The following is an 18,604-nucleotide window of genomic DNA, read 5'->3' as shown; positions in this document are numbered from 1 at the left end:
TATAATTATACTTCGAAGGCATGAAGACTTGTATTGGGGGAGGGGATATGACGCCAACTTACCAACTTAAAATGGATTTATCAGGTTTGTCACACTTCAAGAGGGTCACGTGACACGACTTACCCACCTCTTACCAACTTTTAAAGAGAGAGAGAGAGAGAGAGAGAGAGAGAGAGAGAGAGAGAGATGAGGGAGGTGGTATTGGGAGGAAGATGCCAAGTAGTACCATGGACCTATGGTAGTACTGATGTGCCAAAGCATTCGAAGATTTACACTGACTTCCTGTCAGTTCGTTCAGATATGAGAAGTGGTTTTTAGTGCCATTTTCGGTCTGTTTGATCTTATTTGTTGCTGTTGTTGTTACCAATGTAAATGTGCAGATTTTCTCTTCTACGTCACCTTGACTATCGACTTAAGTATACTAAAATGTAGGGATGATGTGATGATGTGACTGTTTAGGGTCAAACCATGGAGCTCCATGGTCAAACTAAAAAATTCAACCTCACGAGAATCACTTTAATAGAGTGGATAAGGGTTATATGCCTGGAGGAGAATGAACGGGCTTTAATCCATGTGAAAAGAATGTCGCTTGCATAGAAGTCCTAAAATGGTTATTTCATCCGCCTGAAGTCACGTTAAGATAGCTGCATTGTAACAGAGACAGACTTTGTATGGATGGCTTTTGAAGAATAGATAGATATGTGGGTGATTGGAGTCTAACCTAGTGCAGAAATTTGCACATTGATAAATGCCTAACGAGGGGCAAAAAAATCCCTCCTTCGAAATCCATATAAACTTTCTAATGAATTGTCATTAAGTTGGTCCCAATATTGTCTTATATAGCGTGTCGGTGTAAGCAAATGTTTCGTATCGTTCAAAACTGATTTTTCTTTATTGTAACCAATGTGCTCAATGCCAATGGATGTAATAAAATCTTATTGTTGTGTCTCTTGGAATTTATTGTCTGTCTTATTGACGATATCACATTGTTATTGTGTGGATGGTATACCTGCAGAGACTAAAAGTTTATTGCGAACATGCGAGTCGAACATGCGAGTCGCATGATTGTGAAGATGGTACCAACATGTCTAAAATAAATCTTAAAAGATTTGGTTTCTATCGGGGTATTCTTCACATCCGGGGTATCACTGAGGGACAGTCCATCATGGTTACCATGGTTACGGTCCCTCTCATTGTGGCTTGTGACTCCAATATGCCAGCTGCCGGTAAACAACAAGGAAGGATACAGTTCAAGCTGCTGAATTCTACCAATAGGCTGTGTCCAAATAATCACTCTATCCTACAAGGAGAAACATGCTTACTTCACTGAATGGATGGAAATACATAAGAAGATTTAGATGACATAATTGTAGAAGGATTTCCTTTTGAATCTCTGTTCTCTGCCCAACAAAATCTGCATACTTTCAGACTTAGGACGTTTCATATGAGTTGGAAACCGTGAATAAAGCTTCGGTTTATATTATACACTAAATAGTCAGTAATTTAAAAACTTGGTTTCCCCCTCCCCACTCCCCAAGACACACACAAAAGAAACGGTTACAGCTCGTTATTCCGAAGGTTCGTTATTCCGAAATTTCCGAAGGCTCTTTAGTCCGAAGATTCGTTATCCCGACGGCTCTTTAGTTCGAAGATTCGTTATTCTGAAGGTTCGTTTTTCTGAATTTCATTTTCGGATTAACGAATCTCAGGAATAACGAACCTTCGGAACAACGCCACAAATGTTCGGATTAACGAACTCTTTTTCATTTTCGGAGTAACGAACCTCTAGGTATAGGGAATTTGTGCGTTTCGGATTAACGAACCTTCGGAATAACGAACCTTCGGAATAACGAACAGCACCCAAAGAAACAACTCAGAAAAAAAACCTGAGAAACAAAATAAATCATGGGACAAGACAGGGAAGGGATCGCTGTGAGTAGGATCCAGAATTCTAATCTTTCCGAGGAAATTACACAAGATTATTGGCTCAAGATATTTATTACTCAAGGTAAAAGGTAAAAACTGACTCTTAAAGTATAAGATTAAAGATAAGTCATTGTCGTTATGTTGAAGTTTGTTTCTGTTTTTACGTAACTGTAAAATTTTCAAATTTCAAATTCAAATTCAAGTTTATTCCGTTTCTCGACAATAAAAAATAACATAACATACATCACTCTTTCTTCAGTGATAAAAATCGTATAAAAAACAAACAAACAAACAAAGTGAATTTAACAGAGTAAAACAGTACTTGTATACTATACAGCAAAGATACATTACAATGCCGAAGTAAATTGAAATAAAGTGGAATATTAACGTACACAAGGCGAAAATTGTATTGGTCAAATACCAATATCTCAAGCAAATCTGGAGAAGGGATGATAAAGTCAAAATTGTCCCGTTGTCTTGCCAAAACATCTTTAGAGCGGTTCTGTAGCTGAAACATTTCTCAAGTTGAGCGACGGATAACAGGGAGATTGTCAGCTTGGGGTGAAGGAATGTAATTCGTGTATCTAGACTGAATCGGTGTCGGGTAAAAATCTCAGCTGCCAAGATCTCAAAATATGTCCCAGGTGCAAATGCCAATTGTAAAAATGTAAGGAATGAAAATTACATTTTTACGCCTTACATTTTTCCAGTAACAATTTCCTCCGAAATTTTACACTCGATATTTTTCCCCTGACATTTTTACTCCAGACATTTTCACCCGTGATATCTTTACATCTGACAGTTTCTTTTTTTTTTTTTTTTGGTGGGGGGGGGGGGCAGTTTTACCCCTGACATTATTCCCTGACATTTTCACCCGTGACATTAATACTCGTGACGTTTTTACCTGTAACATCTTTTATCTCGTTCCATCAAACTCATGGCGAGAGAAAGAGAGAAAAAAAAAAAGCAAAGAAAAGATGCGAAGAAAAAGGAGATGGATTTAGAAAAAAAAAGGTGAAATTTCAATAGTTCAAACTCGGCACCATTTATCCCCCCCCCCCCCTCCAAAAAAAAAAAAGACTCACCCCTCGAGTATAGAGTTTAATTGTACAACAGTATTTCTTTTATCGTGTTTTATCTTATCAAAGTGCAATCCATGTGCTGTTTTTTTCTTCTTCTCTGAATTCCAAACAATACTTATCGATGTTTCAAGGCAGATCGCAAAATCTGATTTTCGTGTCCCTTCACGCTTCCTGTTGAGGTATTTCGTTTATTTTTATTTCATTCATTCCGTGTTATTTTCGCTGGGTAGCCCTTTCAGTTTAAAAAAAAGACAAAAAAGGAAAAAAAACATACAAATTTACATTAAAAAATACAATATTATACATAGATAGAAGGCCTATACATATTACTTACAAACTTGATATAAAATTAAGATTACTAATAAAGATTAAAATCTGTGTTTCATTTTGTGAAGGAAGTAAGTTTTGAGAAAAAAAATGTTGTTGAAAGGTTGAAAGACGTTGAAAGAAAGTGAAAGCGTGTGAGTAATCAGCCACATTTTAATCATTTTTCATTTTCTCAGTGCATGGTTGAAGAGTAGCGCCAGGAATCTCTTTACTTATACAATGATATGTGCTCATTATATCCCTCCTTGATGGAAATAACAACATATAGTCTCTAAAACATTTCCTTCAATGTGAAAATGTTTATACAATCTAGCCATCAAAGTTCGAACGTTTTGAAAATTGAGCTACCTTAACTGTACAATAGTGTCTTCGGCGAGCTCCGCAGACTTTAACCCTATTAAGCCCAAGCTATTTTGACCCCTCACATTGTGCCCCCCCCCCATATAACTTTTTTTTTATTATTTGATGTATCATCGTCATATTTGGCACATGAGTAGAGTAACTCATACTCTACATGACCGTACATTTGAATTTTCTCAAGGTCACCCATGGAGGGCGCTATTTTCCAAAATATAAGGAAATACATAGGAAATATGCTAAAAACACGATTTTTCTGTATAATTTCTTTATCCCCATTATATATGTCTTATTATAGACCAATCATTTTCATATTTGTCACAAATGATAAGCAAGTGGAATCTTATGATTTGTTACAGTTTAAGTTTCTCAAGGTCACCACATGGGGGCGCTATTCATGTCAACATAATAATACATTATGAGACCTGAGATGAAATGTTTCAGATGGGTACATGTATAGTTATGACACTTCACATTTGCATAATAGTGGAATTTCAAGATTGCAAATTGATAATATGATAAACTGATGATATTAGAGGCATAACTTGGGTGAGGGAATCAAAATAACACAAAATAGAAGGGCAATCTTTAGAAAATATTATTTTTTTCAATTATCTCTATTATATTTATTGTTTTATGCCTTTGTCTCATAAAAACAAAGGAAATGATAAGAAAAACTTTCCAGGACCATAATTACTTCAAATTTTGCTCCTTCAACAAATTTCAGCCAAGAAACACCCATTTCATCCACTGTAGGTGCTGTTAAATAAAATGGGAACAGAAAAAAGATGCAAAATCTGACTGACATGGTTGTCAGTTTATGGCTACCATGGCAACCAGCAACATCAAATATAGCTAAATTATATATCAAAATGTTTGCAATAAGATCTTAGGAAAAGTAACCAAATTTGGTTGAAAGCGGATAAAGGGCGAAGGAGTGGCAAATGAAAATCTGGTAGGGGGGCACAATGTGCCCCCCCCCCCCCTTGGGCTTTATAGGGTTAAATCCACACCCAAGTTTGTATCATGTACAGTGATGTACAGACTTACAATACTTACCTTCAAACTTGAACTGTATATAGCTTTGGCTTTGAAAACAAATGTTTATTTGCCATAGTCAGGACTCAGTCAGAAGTGAGGTAACATGTAACAGTACATGACATTGTACTAATCTTTGCGTAGGCACTGGTATAAGGGGGATCCTATAGGGCTTTTCGAATAGATACATCCATTAACAAAATCCTGCGAAGCTATGAAAAGTATCTCACCCTGCATTGACAGTCTGACTCGATCATAGAATGCCCATAACACTCGGTTTAGGATTCAGCTGTTAATCTTCTCAATGTCATTTTTTCGAATTCATTTTTCGAATTATTATTGGACATAATAATAATATACTTGCTATAGGGGTAAAGGATTTCAGCTCAAGTCTCACTACGATCGCTGTTCTGGAATCTATCATATAGCTGTAATAAAATGTCACGTGATTTAAACGAAACACATTGGATCTATTGGCAACAGGAGGTTCTACAAAATGTCTCATGTAAAAAGACTGCAGAAAACGTGTCATTCCGAGAAATCCTTGGCGTCTGTTTCGATAGATGAATCATCATTGCTCCAGCTTATTTCTGTTTTCTCCTTTCAGCCAAACACAGCGTCAATGACAGACAAACTACGTCAGACAAACAGACAAAGCCATGTCACAAATGAAAGATAATCACAAATTACAACAATTGTGGTATGTGTTTACAATTATGTACAGATCCGTTACAAGTGTTTCAAAGTTCATGAGAAGACACGCTTATCTCCAAATTAAAGAGAGAAAAAAACAGAAAAAACACACCAATTCATAAAAATCTTTTCGGCGTGCACGTACCAATAATAGTCACCAATACTGACACCTCCTCCACAAATTGATTAACATAGAATTAACATCTCTACATGTTACTATGCCTACGTGCTCCATTAGAACGGCTACACTCATATTAAAGGCTTGTTTTGACGATAGTGTTCAATTATTGCTCGAATCAAATTATCGCGGTCCTCTGAAATGTCACAGCAGACTAATTTTCATTTAAAGCATTCCAGATGAATGAAGGCAAGCCATGGTTAACGAACATACAAATATTATATAAACGGCACACATGTACACGGGAATGCTATAAATCAGTGGCTTTATAAAGAGTAGGCCTATGCATTGACATAGTCATGCATTACACATTGAACTGATTTCTATCAACCTTATTCCTGTTATGCGTAACCACGGTCATACTCGTAAGTTTGGTGTACAAATATTAATTTTGCATGTAGGTAATTGATGTCCATTCATTGCATTCAATAGAGACTATCATATTTAGCTCTCATTTGAAGATGTTTAATGAAAATGAAAATCAAGTTGTAAAAAACTGATAGACATTTCAGTAAAACTTGAAATAACAACAACAATGAAAGGAATTTCATTATCGATAACTCATATACATTCTTAAGAAATACAAGGAATATGACTGAATGATACATCCACACGACAGAATAATGTATCTGTAGCATGAAAATATATGATTGTGGAGTGCCAGAAACGTATCAACAGTGACAGGCGCGCAAGAGGAAATTGTGCCTTTTTATTGTTTATTTATCTAAAAATGCAAACTTCTTAAGTGTAAGGCCATATGGGATTTTGCACTTTATATCTACAGCCTCTTATACCTTATTCTCAATCTACGTCTGGAAAGAAAATTTTCGCAGAAATAGTGTATGCTTAATATGCTTTCCAGTTTTTGTTGTATGTACTGCTTGATTATATATAATAAAGGTAGACTTTTGCCTTTGGTTAAAACTAATCATGCTTACCAGATCACATTTCACGAAGAATAAATTTACATCCATACCTTCGAGACGGAGGTTCCCACGCACAAAATATTCTCTAGGATAATCATAACTATAACATTGAGCTCTAGATTTTCATTTTTCGTATCATTAGCCTTGTGTAGAATCGGTATTGATGAAGTGATCTTCCGTTGTATATCACGATAAATTTGTTTTAGCATTGATGGCCTGCAGCCGTAATAAATCCTTGTCACCTTGATAGAGAGAAGCTGCAAGTTAAACGCTTTTTTTTTCTCCCAGAGTAAATAATTGATTGAGCTTTGGGAGACTTGTTTCCCCTTTCTGCTCATTCGTTCAATCAGGGTGCGGGGGTACATTGACTCGCAAGCTGGGATGTTTGTCCTTTTACTGCATGCTTTATAGGACAAGTTCCAGTCATGTGAAAACCTGTTGGATTTTTCCTTTTTCATATTCAGAAATTTATTTATTTATTTATTTTTATTTTTTTATTCATTTATTTATTCATTGAATTGCAAAACACTGCAAAAAACAGAGGAGAATCGAACAGACAGAAGACTCTGACGGACAGTCAGTCAGACAGACAGACAGACAGGAGCTGAGGGACTGGGGTAGAGTCGTGGTGGGTAGCAGGTGTATTAATGCACTATCAGGTCATGGAGCTACTAGAGAGAGCTCCATGATCAGCTTGCAGTCTTCATTGTCGGTCCCGCCTGTGTATTCTTTTTGTAATTGCTGTTCTTGAAAATATAGGAAACTGCGAGACCGTCCTAACCTGACGTCAACACTGCCGTACAGTGATGGATCGTAAGGAGTTTTCGATCAATAATTAAAGCCCGCCCCCTTGAACCGTAACGGGAGATGATTCTTGCTCCTATGACCTTTATCGCCACGCGATTGGATGTTGAATTCGTCAATTTTGCGCCTGAGGATCAGTTGTGAAATCACCTTATTCGGTATAATTGCATCATCTTTCATCTTTTTTTCTTTTTTTTTTGCAAAGGGACTGAAGGAGCGGGGAGGCAGGCTTAATTTCTTTGAAACCTGAGACGTCTCTGTCCTTTCTTTAAGCCCAATGCAAGTCAATACAATGCAAACCATTTGAAGTTTGCATAGCATAACAATTAATGATCACTAATTTTGTCAACAAGATCAAGAGTATTTCTTCTTATACGTATTCAAAGAATTGGTGCACTGGTTGCTGTTTCATACATGCCATTATTACATGTAATTTTTTTCTAATTCATATTCTTTTTGTCTCCTGGTATTTTCCCCAGGCTGATGACAGCAAACTGAGTATGCTGAGCTATTTATGAAATCATAACCTTTCGGGAAATGTGGAAAAGATATAACTTGTGAATGAAAACAAACTACAGGATGGGGGAAGTAATTAAGGGAGTAAAACTAGTACAAATGTCTCATTTATTTCATGTTTATCCATAACACTAATCTCAGAGCCCTCGAGGGATAGCCGCAACACATTCAAACAAACAAACAAACAAACAAACAAACAAACAAACAAACAAACCTTCAATCAACAAAAACAAAGAACAGTGAATATGACAGATATGACAAGTGGAGAGATAGAAGAAAAAAGAAATGGGAGAAAAGATAGGACTAGCCTCTAAGGAGAAAAATAATCATAATTATTACAGACGAAATATAATTCTGAAGAGAGACTGATCTCAAACAGATCACTTAGAGTAGAAAAGTTGCACCATCGACACCTGACAATTGCCTGGATAAACACGAAAGAGACAAAGAGTCGATGTATGCAAATTTTGTAGGAACATCAAAGCATCTTTGGTTTGTAGGGATATATTAGTTTTTGTTGAGATGTGGCATCAGGTTTTCAATTATTTGTAAGATAATGAGGCACCACTATGAAATATAAAAGAGCATTTATACAATCCTAAAATTTATTGATATTGATGAAAATTGGTTCTGAAATGGCTTAGATATCCGAAAACAAAGAGGTTCTAATAAAAGGTGAGACCCACCTATCATTAAGACCACTTTGTTTCACTTTGTTTGGGGATATCTGAGCCATTTAAAAACTGATTTTCATCAAAATGAAAGAAACTTTGAATTTTTCTCTCAAAAAGTTAAAATCTAAACCCCCTATATCTTAACCAAAACTTCATCATCCCTTAAATATATCACTTAGGAAAATGTTGTTTGCCTTTTTCTGTAATTATACCCATCTCATGAATACAGCAATCCTACATACCCTCGTTTTTCCAATTATTTCTGGCTGGTAGACGAGGATGGGACATTGGTCGTTTTAAAGGCAGATGTTTTCTAGAGGTTGTCCCCGGCTCGTTGTCTTGATATGTTGGATGAGTCTCAGAGAGGTGTAAACAGATTTACGGCTCACTCATCACCCTGCTAAGACACATTTCAAGATTGTCATTTATTTGGACGATACTCGAGACGAAACTCATATGAAGGCGTGAAATACGACCTTATGTCTCCTGTATGGTATTTTCTTTTATTTCTATTTCTGTAACTAGAAAGGACGTGATGACGTGCTGGTAGAGGAGATTTAAAGAGCAAAACGTGGTGATACATGTGGCCGGATCTGAAGATTACGCAGTTTGAAGCTTTGTAATATGACATGATAGCAAATACCCGAAATTGCGAACAATTACTATACACATTAATGCACCCCTATTATCACGACTTAAGCTTCCATTTTGCGACGCATTATAACTTATTCCTCGTGTATGAAAAAAAACCCACCAAAACCCAAGTATTTCAAAATTAGTCGTGAGGCACGGTGGTGTAGTAATAAACACTCTTGACTTTGAAACGGAGGTCCGGAGTACGAGTTCTACCTAGTGCCTTATGATTATTCTATTATTATCATCGTTATTGTTATTATTATTATTATTACTATTATCATTATTATTATTATTATTATTATTATCATTATTATTATTATCATTATTATTATTATCATTATTATCATTATTATTATTATTATTATCATTACTCTTAATAGTATTATTAGTATCATCATCATCATCATCATCATCATCATCATTGGAATAGGAAATCACACACGTCACTTCATTAACTAGGATTCTAAATGGCTCTTTTGAAAGAAAAATATATAAAGAGAAACGTTTTGATGCTGTCAAGACGCTTTTAATGAGATTGATAGAGAGGGGGAAAAATCTTATTCCAAAAGAAGTTCGGGAAACCCTAACATTACCACTCGATATAGAATGAATTGGCTCGTTCACTTGTGTATGATGAGTATATATTTACAAAGAAACAGGGGAGAGAGAGAGAGAACATTGTCAGAACGCCGGGCTCAAACGAGTTTGATGGAAGCACAGCTCTTGTTACCTCAATCGGTCATGATTACAAAAGATCAGTCACTCATTGTCCATGATCAACCATCAACGCTCAAGACCCAATTTTATCATTTTCAACTCAACCTACCCCCCCCCCCCCATCAGATTCACTATCAAAGCGGTTTAAAGGGGCCACAATTCTGTCAGAATATTACGAGAAAATACAGTCACTTTCTTTATCTTTCTTCGATGGTGACGTCATAATCATTTGATAGATTCAACTGAGAATATTGTCTGCAGACAGTGATAGCAAAACTTCACCGTAAAACAAAAGTAAGATAATTCCTGTTCTATCAACGATTAAGAGTTAAAGATATTTTCAGCTGATTTCATTTTGCTGTTGCTATTCCTGAGAATGCCGTGATCCATGTATAATTAAGAACCTTGTATCATGCACCAAGGAACTAAGTGAACAATGTTGTTTGTCATTGTGTGTGTGTGTGTGTATGTTTGTTTGTTGTGTGTGTGTGTGTGTGTGTGTGAGTGTGTGTGTGTGTGTGTGTGTGTGTGTGTGTGTGTTTGTGTGTTTGTGTGTGTGTTTGTGTGTGTGTGTGTGTGTTTGTGTGTGTGTTTGTGTGTTTGTGTGTGTGTTTGTGTGTGTGTGTGTGTGTGTGTGTGTGTGTGTGTGTGTGTGTGTGGCTATTTGTCAGAAACGAACACACCTCATTATTGTCTCGATTTTTAAAAAAAAGAGAGGAAAGGGAAAAATGCACAGCTTGAGGATGTTCAGACAAATTGTCATGTCGATTTCATAAAAATAATAAAGGCACAAATTATTTCATATGCAAAGAGGAAACCATACAAAAGGTCAGTGGCTAGAAGGTTACATGTGACTCATTTTAAAAAAGATATATCATATGAGATAAGATAATTTGACATGAGTTAAGATACCTAAGTCTTCTGCTCGCAATTTTCGTCAGTACACGAGGATGATAAGTTTGTACATTTAAAGATTGGTGTTTTGGCTTAAATGCCATGGCACTTATTTTGTGAGCCTGTTTTAAATGTACATTTTACATGGCCGTGTAAAGTGTGTCGCTATTCTTATTTTAACTCATTTCTTTTATCATCAACGCTACATGCTTGTCATATAGGGTGGGTTAAGGCCCTAATGACAGAACTTATATACAAATATTAAAAGACCACATTTTCCTATGAATTCTGAGATTACTTTTTCTTTTAATATCAAACGCTTATCTAATACGTAGCAAGAGATATCAATACCACAACTTCGTGTCCATGCTTTGGATCAAAGAGACAGACACAAAACTCAAATCTGCCTGAGAAGTTTGCACAAAATTCATTAAATTTTGCTAAAATCTTGTTTATGGGAGAGATTGAGAAGATCTATATAGAAACCACTACGAGCCTCTGTATGCTATGTCCATATTGACGTCAATATCAATGGAAATGTCGTATCTGACGTCAACGAAATAAGCTGTATTACACACCCTACTCCTATACCGTATTTTCAATAGTTATGCAACTTTAGCGTAGCTTCGGCTTACCAGGTTAAAATTACTCTCATTAAGGTTGAACTTGAACTTGTGTCATTGAGCTAACTATGGATTTTTGAATAGCTCATGTATAGGCAAATAAGGAATGGATGCATTTAACAGATTTACCAGAACATTAAATGACCGTTCGGTGCATGTAAACATATCAACGGCAAAAATGTTATAGGTAAATATACCACATTAAAACATTTAAATGGGTAATAGGTTCATGGCAATACTTAGCTCATGATGAAATCATTTGTCTGATCTTAATAAATCAATTCTACAACTTGACCAGGGCTGTGTTCGAAGTTTTCACTTTTCTAAAACTTCAAGCATATTATATTTAGTGTAATTTGTTATCATATTATAGGAGTATTTAAAATCCTTTTTTACACGCGTTCTCATTAGAATCACGATATAAAACTCATCATGAAGCTGACTCCCTCAGTCTTAAAGGGAATAATCTCGATGGAAAATGATGTATTATTCTTTTTTAGAGTGTTAATATGACTTGTATTTGATTCTATTAGCTTATATAAACGAACTGACGCGAAGTTAACACTATCAATTGTTTACTATAGTGGTATATACCATAAGTTATCGTGATTGAAATCAATCAATACATATGTACAGAATAAGAAATGGTTGCAGCTTACGTGAAAATCATGTCTTCAAAACACACACTCACACACACATAGAAACAAACAAACAACTTTAAGTAATCGTTTATCCGAAAATGTTCGTTTCAGTATACATTGAACCGCAGAATACACTTTATCTGTGATGATAGTGGTTATAGCTGAACTGCCTGATAGCTGTACTAGGCTGACCACTGACGGGGACGAACTCCATGTAGGTCTTATGTCTCTCTTGGTTTCATGACGTTATGTCCAGTCTTTTTCAATCATTATTTACGTTAAGGCAGGTCCATGGCAAAAGTTCTTAATCTTGATAGACTACATTAACATTTCACACTTACCCGGACCTTACTGAAACCACAATTTTCATATCATATATCAGCAATGCTGCTATTTGGTGAAATTTCCAGGAACTGTCGTTTCACTGTTCGTCGAAATGGCAGAATCTCCTTGCTAACACTGTTAGTCAACTCACGTCACTGGTTTTTGCTCAAGGATATGTCTGACCGCAGCTCTCTTTTTCTCGTATTTATGATCTCCCCGAAAATCGCACGTTCTTTTCAACGAGAAAAAAAAAAGCCTCCCCGTCTATATGCACAGGCCTATAGTTAGCCATACCCTATAAAGTAAGTTCAATCAGCTAATTAGCACATCCATGTAGTGTTTGCCACAATGACTGTAACGATTCTCCCATCCCAGATGTTACACTGCATCTCATCCGGTTGATCCTTGATGTACCCAATACATTCCTCCAATTCCTGATGGTATGTTATACCCCATACACTCACCCCATGTTGAATGGTACACATGTACATTCTTTCCGCTTCTGATGGTACATGTTATGCACCATACATTAATCCTTCATATCACTGATGGTACATGACGTAAATACAGACCTCCCTTATTCAGTGATAACCGTATTATCATCCTCTATCATACCACTCCTTCCATCCTAGATATATACACGGACCACGCATTACTCTCCTTTATACACATTCCCCTGACTCGTTACCGATACATGTTATTGGTAATATTATTACCCCTGTCCTTAGAAAGAGGCAAGTCAATTGCTCTTTTATTATGCGAAAAAAGTGAAAATATGTTGAATTTTCTTTTATATTTTCTTTATACTGTTGTACGCATATGACTCACAAGCTGTAGTAGTCTCCTCATCCAGCGGTTCCAACACAAAAATTTAAAAAATTCATAACTTTTGCATCGATTGTCCAATTTTCCTCAAACTTTCACTGATGTGTTCTACTAATATTGTTGCATTTTCTCAATCCTTATGTTTATGAAGGTGAACTTGTCCTAAATAGTATCATACATACCAGCGTTAAAATCATGCCTATTACACTGACTCCCGCTGCTATTCAACGACCAGTAATGCGGATATCATCAACATAACAGAGTTTATGAAAGGCGTAAAAGAGTGCAGGATCGACTGTTGTTAAATCATTATCATAAAGAACATCTTTATGATGAACCTCTTTTCTTTCTATGAAAAAAAAAACAAAATAAAGCCCCTCAATGACTCAAGAGCTTTCATCAGCCAAAGTGTAATAAATGGTATGGCATTTTTTCGTCTGATAGTCATTGAACGGGCATAGGAGAGCTTTGATGGGGAACTTTGTTGTGGTCAGAGATAAGAAGAACGACATAAAGCAGGAGAAGACATAAATAAAGTGATGTAAGGACAACCATGGAGCTACTGTAGCTCCATGGGACAACCTAGCGATTTGGTTTGGTCATTCTATGAAACGCATTTCAACTAAGTTCTTTCTTTCTTCTTCCTTGCATCCAGGGACGGACTCATGTAAACCCGAGGCACTGAGACCATGCGATAGTGATTGATTGCACCCCATGACCAAAACATCGCAAGATGGCAGGTATTATGCTTGTATAACCGACTTCCTTGAAAGTAGGGAGATGCATACGTCGATGTGATTATTTGTAATGGTTCCATGAATGGACTAAGGGCACGAAATGCGAAATTGAATAAAAAAAACAGCAAAAGCAAGGGACTGTATATACAGTAGAGAACATACGCAGAGAGAGAGAGAGAGAGAGAGAGAGAGAGAGAGAGAGTAGATGGATAAACAGCATAAACAGACATTATGAAAGAAAAACGGACAGATCGAAGGATAGAGCAGATTAGAAGAACCATGTATTAAACTATGATTTTAAAATTTCACGAAAAAATTGACATCCATTTATGCGGCGTGCCATACTCCATTTTGTATGATGAGGACGAACAGTTCTTTTTGATTTATCATTACAGGCACATTCTATTCTATCTTAATTGTTTGTCAAAAGAGAGCTCAATTGTAGAGCCCCCCCCCCCCCCTAAATGTCAAAGAAGTTGTGTCCAGCCACATAAGAAGATGTGTTTTGTAGAGCTGGGATTCGACCTCGTCAACCAACCGTACCTAATTAGTTCTTAACAACTACGCCGAGAAAAATGCATAGTCCCCCGAGATGTCAAAGAAGGTGTGTCCAGCCTCAGAATAAGGTGTGTTTTGTATTAAAGGGGGTTTTAACTCGTCAACCATGCGTGAATAATTAGTTCTTAACAGACTTTCTCAAGGTTTTTTTTTTTCTATATTTTCCTATATTTTCAGATTCATTTTAGTATCTCTCATACGAAGAAGTGATGGGGCTCAACCTCACTTACAGGACTGGTATGAGACATACACAACACTCTCAGTTATGATGATAAACATATTCTTGAAACAGCAACCATTTTAAGAAGGATGCTTTCAAACACTCAAATGACCCACGTACAAGAGCTGTTTTTCCACAAGGTTTCGAAGCACACGACGTACAGTATTACCGGGGAACCCAGACGTAACAACTCAACGACGTTAGTGTGATACGGAAACCCCCTTACGACCGATACGTTTTCGTTCATGATTTGATATCATATCGATTAAAGTACACCTGAGTGTAGAAAACCACCCAAACACAATCCCTTATACCACCGGCTGGCCGGGATGTAATTTGCTAAGTAGCTATTTTCATTCTTCTTTTTTTTCTTTTTCATCCTAACCGCAAACTCACGTAACAACTCTTGCACTGTAACAGAGTCCTTGGACATAGTTATAAAACCGTTTTGCTTGCAAAATCCCATGTTATAATATGAACTTTCGCAGGCCCGTGAAACCGTCAATGCTTTATATAGACACTTGTCTAGACCACAATTAGACTACAAAGATTTTTACATAAACTGAGAAGATTATGTAATTAGCCTACAATTTCCCTTAAATGAAAATTAAGTTTTACTGATGATTTAGCAATCAAAAATATTTTCCTTTAAAAATAATAATCTCTTCTCTATATTGCAACACAAAACTGATTCGATGGAAAGCAGAATTTTTTCTTTCATGTCATGTCATGAAAACATAGTTTAGAGAATGTTTTGATTTGTTTGCTTGTTTGTGTGTGTGTGTTTGTGTGAGTTATGACGTCATCACTTCAAGGGGTTGTGGTTGTAAGTTCAATAACTTTCTCATATTAGGTCTGAACTTCTCTGCCATTTTAACAATGATTTGAATATGGTGTAGCATTACATTTGAAAAGACTTCGATTGTTTTAGTGCCGATTCATCAAACACGTACATCTTTAAGTGATGATAGAGCCCAGTAGTTTATATTTATTTAATGAACTCTGAGTGGAATGTGGACAAACCTTCCACCTCTTACAATATATAAGATTGTATATACGAACATTTCATTGTATTCCTATTTATTTGTTTGTTGGGAATAGAATAAATCAACGTACTTACTTAAGATTTATTGAAATTACTTATTATCTTTGATACCAAATTCGAACATACGGGGTCTTTCATGAACATCACGGATAAGCTTTCTTCTTGCTGATATTAAACCTCTCGAATGTAAAACCTACAAGCGTCGAAATGAGTGATGGCGCTCTTCAGAATAAGGTGTACTTTTTTTTTTTTTTGCTTTTTGAACCTGTGTGTCTAGCCTATCGTTCGAACAATATATTTTACTTTAAGATTCATCTCTATATCAATCCAGATTGTCATTCAAAAGCCAACATAAGTCCCACAGAAAGTTGATTCCTCCACACTCTAGCTGGTAGCATTATTGGTTAAGAATGCTTTTAAAGCGATGAGATATAGTGTACACTTTTCAGGAACCAAACCTGTGGTGGGGTGACAAAACAGCTCTGTGAGCAGCTCTCTCATCATCAGGAAAGCAACATAGATAAACTGTAATGCTTTCACTCAGTTTGTACCTGGGCTTAGTAAAGACAGTCAAACCAAAACAAAGATAATGGCTCGATCTTATAGATACTACAAAAAAGCTATGAAAATCCCAACTCTCTTATGCAATGATATATACACCTACTCTGTTTTTTCACTAAGATAAGTTTTCATTTGACGACGGATGTTTGGGCACTCCAGAGACCTTCCTTTGCACCAAAACGCTCTACAAAGAATACTAGTAACGCTCACACTATCATTCTTATTTTCAAAGCAGCAGTCATGTTATGAAGAACGCCCCCTTCTGACCCTTACCATGAGAACAGCTTTTCTTAGTTTCAGATAACACTGACGTAACAATCACATGTCGATGCTTAGCCTACGGACACTCCGTAAACACAAAAAACGGTGACGACCGACTAGTTCCCCTTCAGACTTCAGAGCATGACATGCTGCATATTAGTACACCTGAGTGTGAAAGTGAAACAACCTTCCTTTGTGTGTCGTTCAGACCTTTTGGTATAAAAATAACAATTCCGTATGCCACCGGCGACCTAACCGCAGTTCCCATAGTTCTTTTCTTGATTTTCCTTGCTTCTTTCCTATCCGGAGACTCACACGTAACAAGTAACAGAGTACCTTGACATATTCAGTTATAAAACTGCTTTCGAAATCCTATGCTTTATGAACTTTCCAGGCCAGTGACACCGCCAATGTTAGGGAGAAACGTATAGACCACAAAGTACAAACATTCTTTTACAATACTCGTCATGCTGAGATGTTTTCTACAAAATTTAATGTTTTATAAGCACTCATATCATATATGAAGTGCCTTTGCGCCTGAAGCACATACTCAGAGGCAACACATGCACGTTTTACTTAAGAATCATTAATCATTTTTATTAATTCCTTGTAAAAAAAAAAAACTGAGAATCGAGTGGCGTGGATATTAATGTTTTGATATTCGGCATTGCCATCAGCTGTTTTTTTTTTTCCGGAGATAAGTATAATATGGTTGGAGGTTTATACGCATCCCTTAAAGGAGAAGTCCACCTTCATATACATATTAAAGATTGAGAGAATGCAGCAATATTAGTAGAACACATCAGTGAAAGTTTGAGGGAAATAATTGGACAATCCGTTCAAAAGTTATGGATATTTTAAGTATCTGCACAGTCACTGCTGGAAGAGAAGACTACTACAGTGTATGATGTCACATACGTACAACTATATAAGAAAAATAAAAAGAGAATCTCACAAAACTTTACTTTTTGAATAAAGTGCACATTTCTTCGACTTGCTACTGACGTATGTGAAGGGTAATATTATTCCCCCTGCCTTCTGAAAGAGAGAAGTCAAGTGTTCTTTTGTTGTGCGAGAAAAATGGAAATAATTATGTTGAATTTTCTTTATTCTTTTTTTATATCGTTGTACTCATGTGACATCACAAGCTATAGTAGTCTTTTCATCCAGCCGTGACTGAGCAGAAACTTCAAAAATTCATAACTTTTGAACGGATTGTCCGATTTTTGCTCAAACTCTCACTGATGTGTTCTACTAATATTGCTGTATTCACTCAACTCACATGTCTATGAAGGTGAACTTGTCCTTTATTAACTTTAAATCATAAGCTATAGAAAGTCTATGCACTTCATTTTTGAAATTGCTTAGAACGTTAATTCATATGTAAGAATACCAACAACAATACAATCAGATATAGCCCTTACCCTGACCTTATCACCATGGCTTATTGAATATTTCATTTTAATTTGGAATAAAAGCCAAATTTCGGGTCAATTAACGGCAAACGAATGGTTTGTGTGGGCGAAGTGTGTCCCCTTAGGTCTACAATGCACTGTCTTCTGAGGAATGCATGTATCGGATTGTTATTATTATTATTATTAGAATGGTTTATTAGGTAAAATTTGCAAAATCGTAGCCCGAAGGCTAAAATGCATTGCAATGACAACTAAATATATTGAACTGTCATACATTACATCCACATTAAAAAATCACAATTAGACATAAAATATATTGCACAAAACAATTACCACATATTACTACACAAGAACCCAAATATATTATGTAGATGTAGCCCAGATGACTACCAGCACACATAGTAAAGACTAGAATAAAATAGAATAGAAAGTTAAAGAAAACAGAAGCATTAAAGTTGTTTTCCTAGTTTCCCCGTGACGTCAATATGAATCAGTCTTTTCCCCTTCTTAAAGTTTATGAAACCCTTTATTTTGCTTCCAGCTAGACTTCCTTTTTTTTGTCAATTCTCCTCTCCCAAGAAAAGTTATTGGTCTCAGGAATTTATGAGTTTGACACTGGCTACTTT

Source organism: Diadema antillarum, unplaced genomic scaffold (genome assembly GCF_040938485.1).
Source record: "Diadema antillarum isolate AM-2024a unplaced genomic scaffold, OU_Dant_1.0 seq00001790_RagTag, whole genome shotgun sequence".
NCBI classification, from domain to species: domain Eukaryota; kingdom Metazoa; phylum Echinodermata; class Echinoidea; order Diadematoida; family Diadematidae; genus Diadema; species Diadema antillarum.
Note: the sequence above shows the minus strand (reverse complement) of the source record.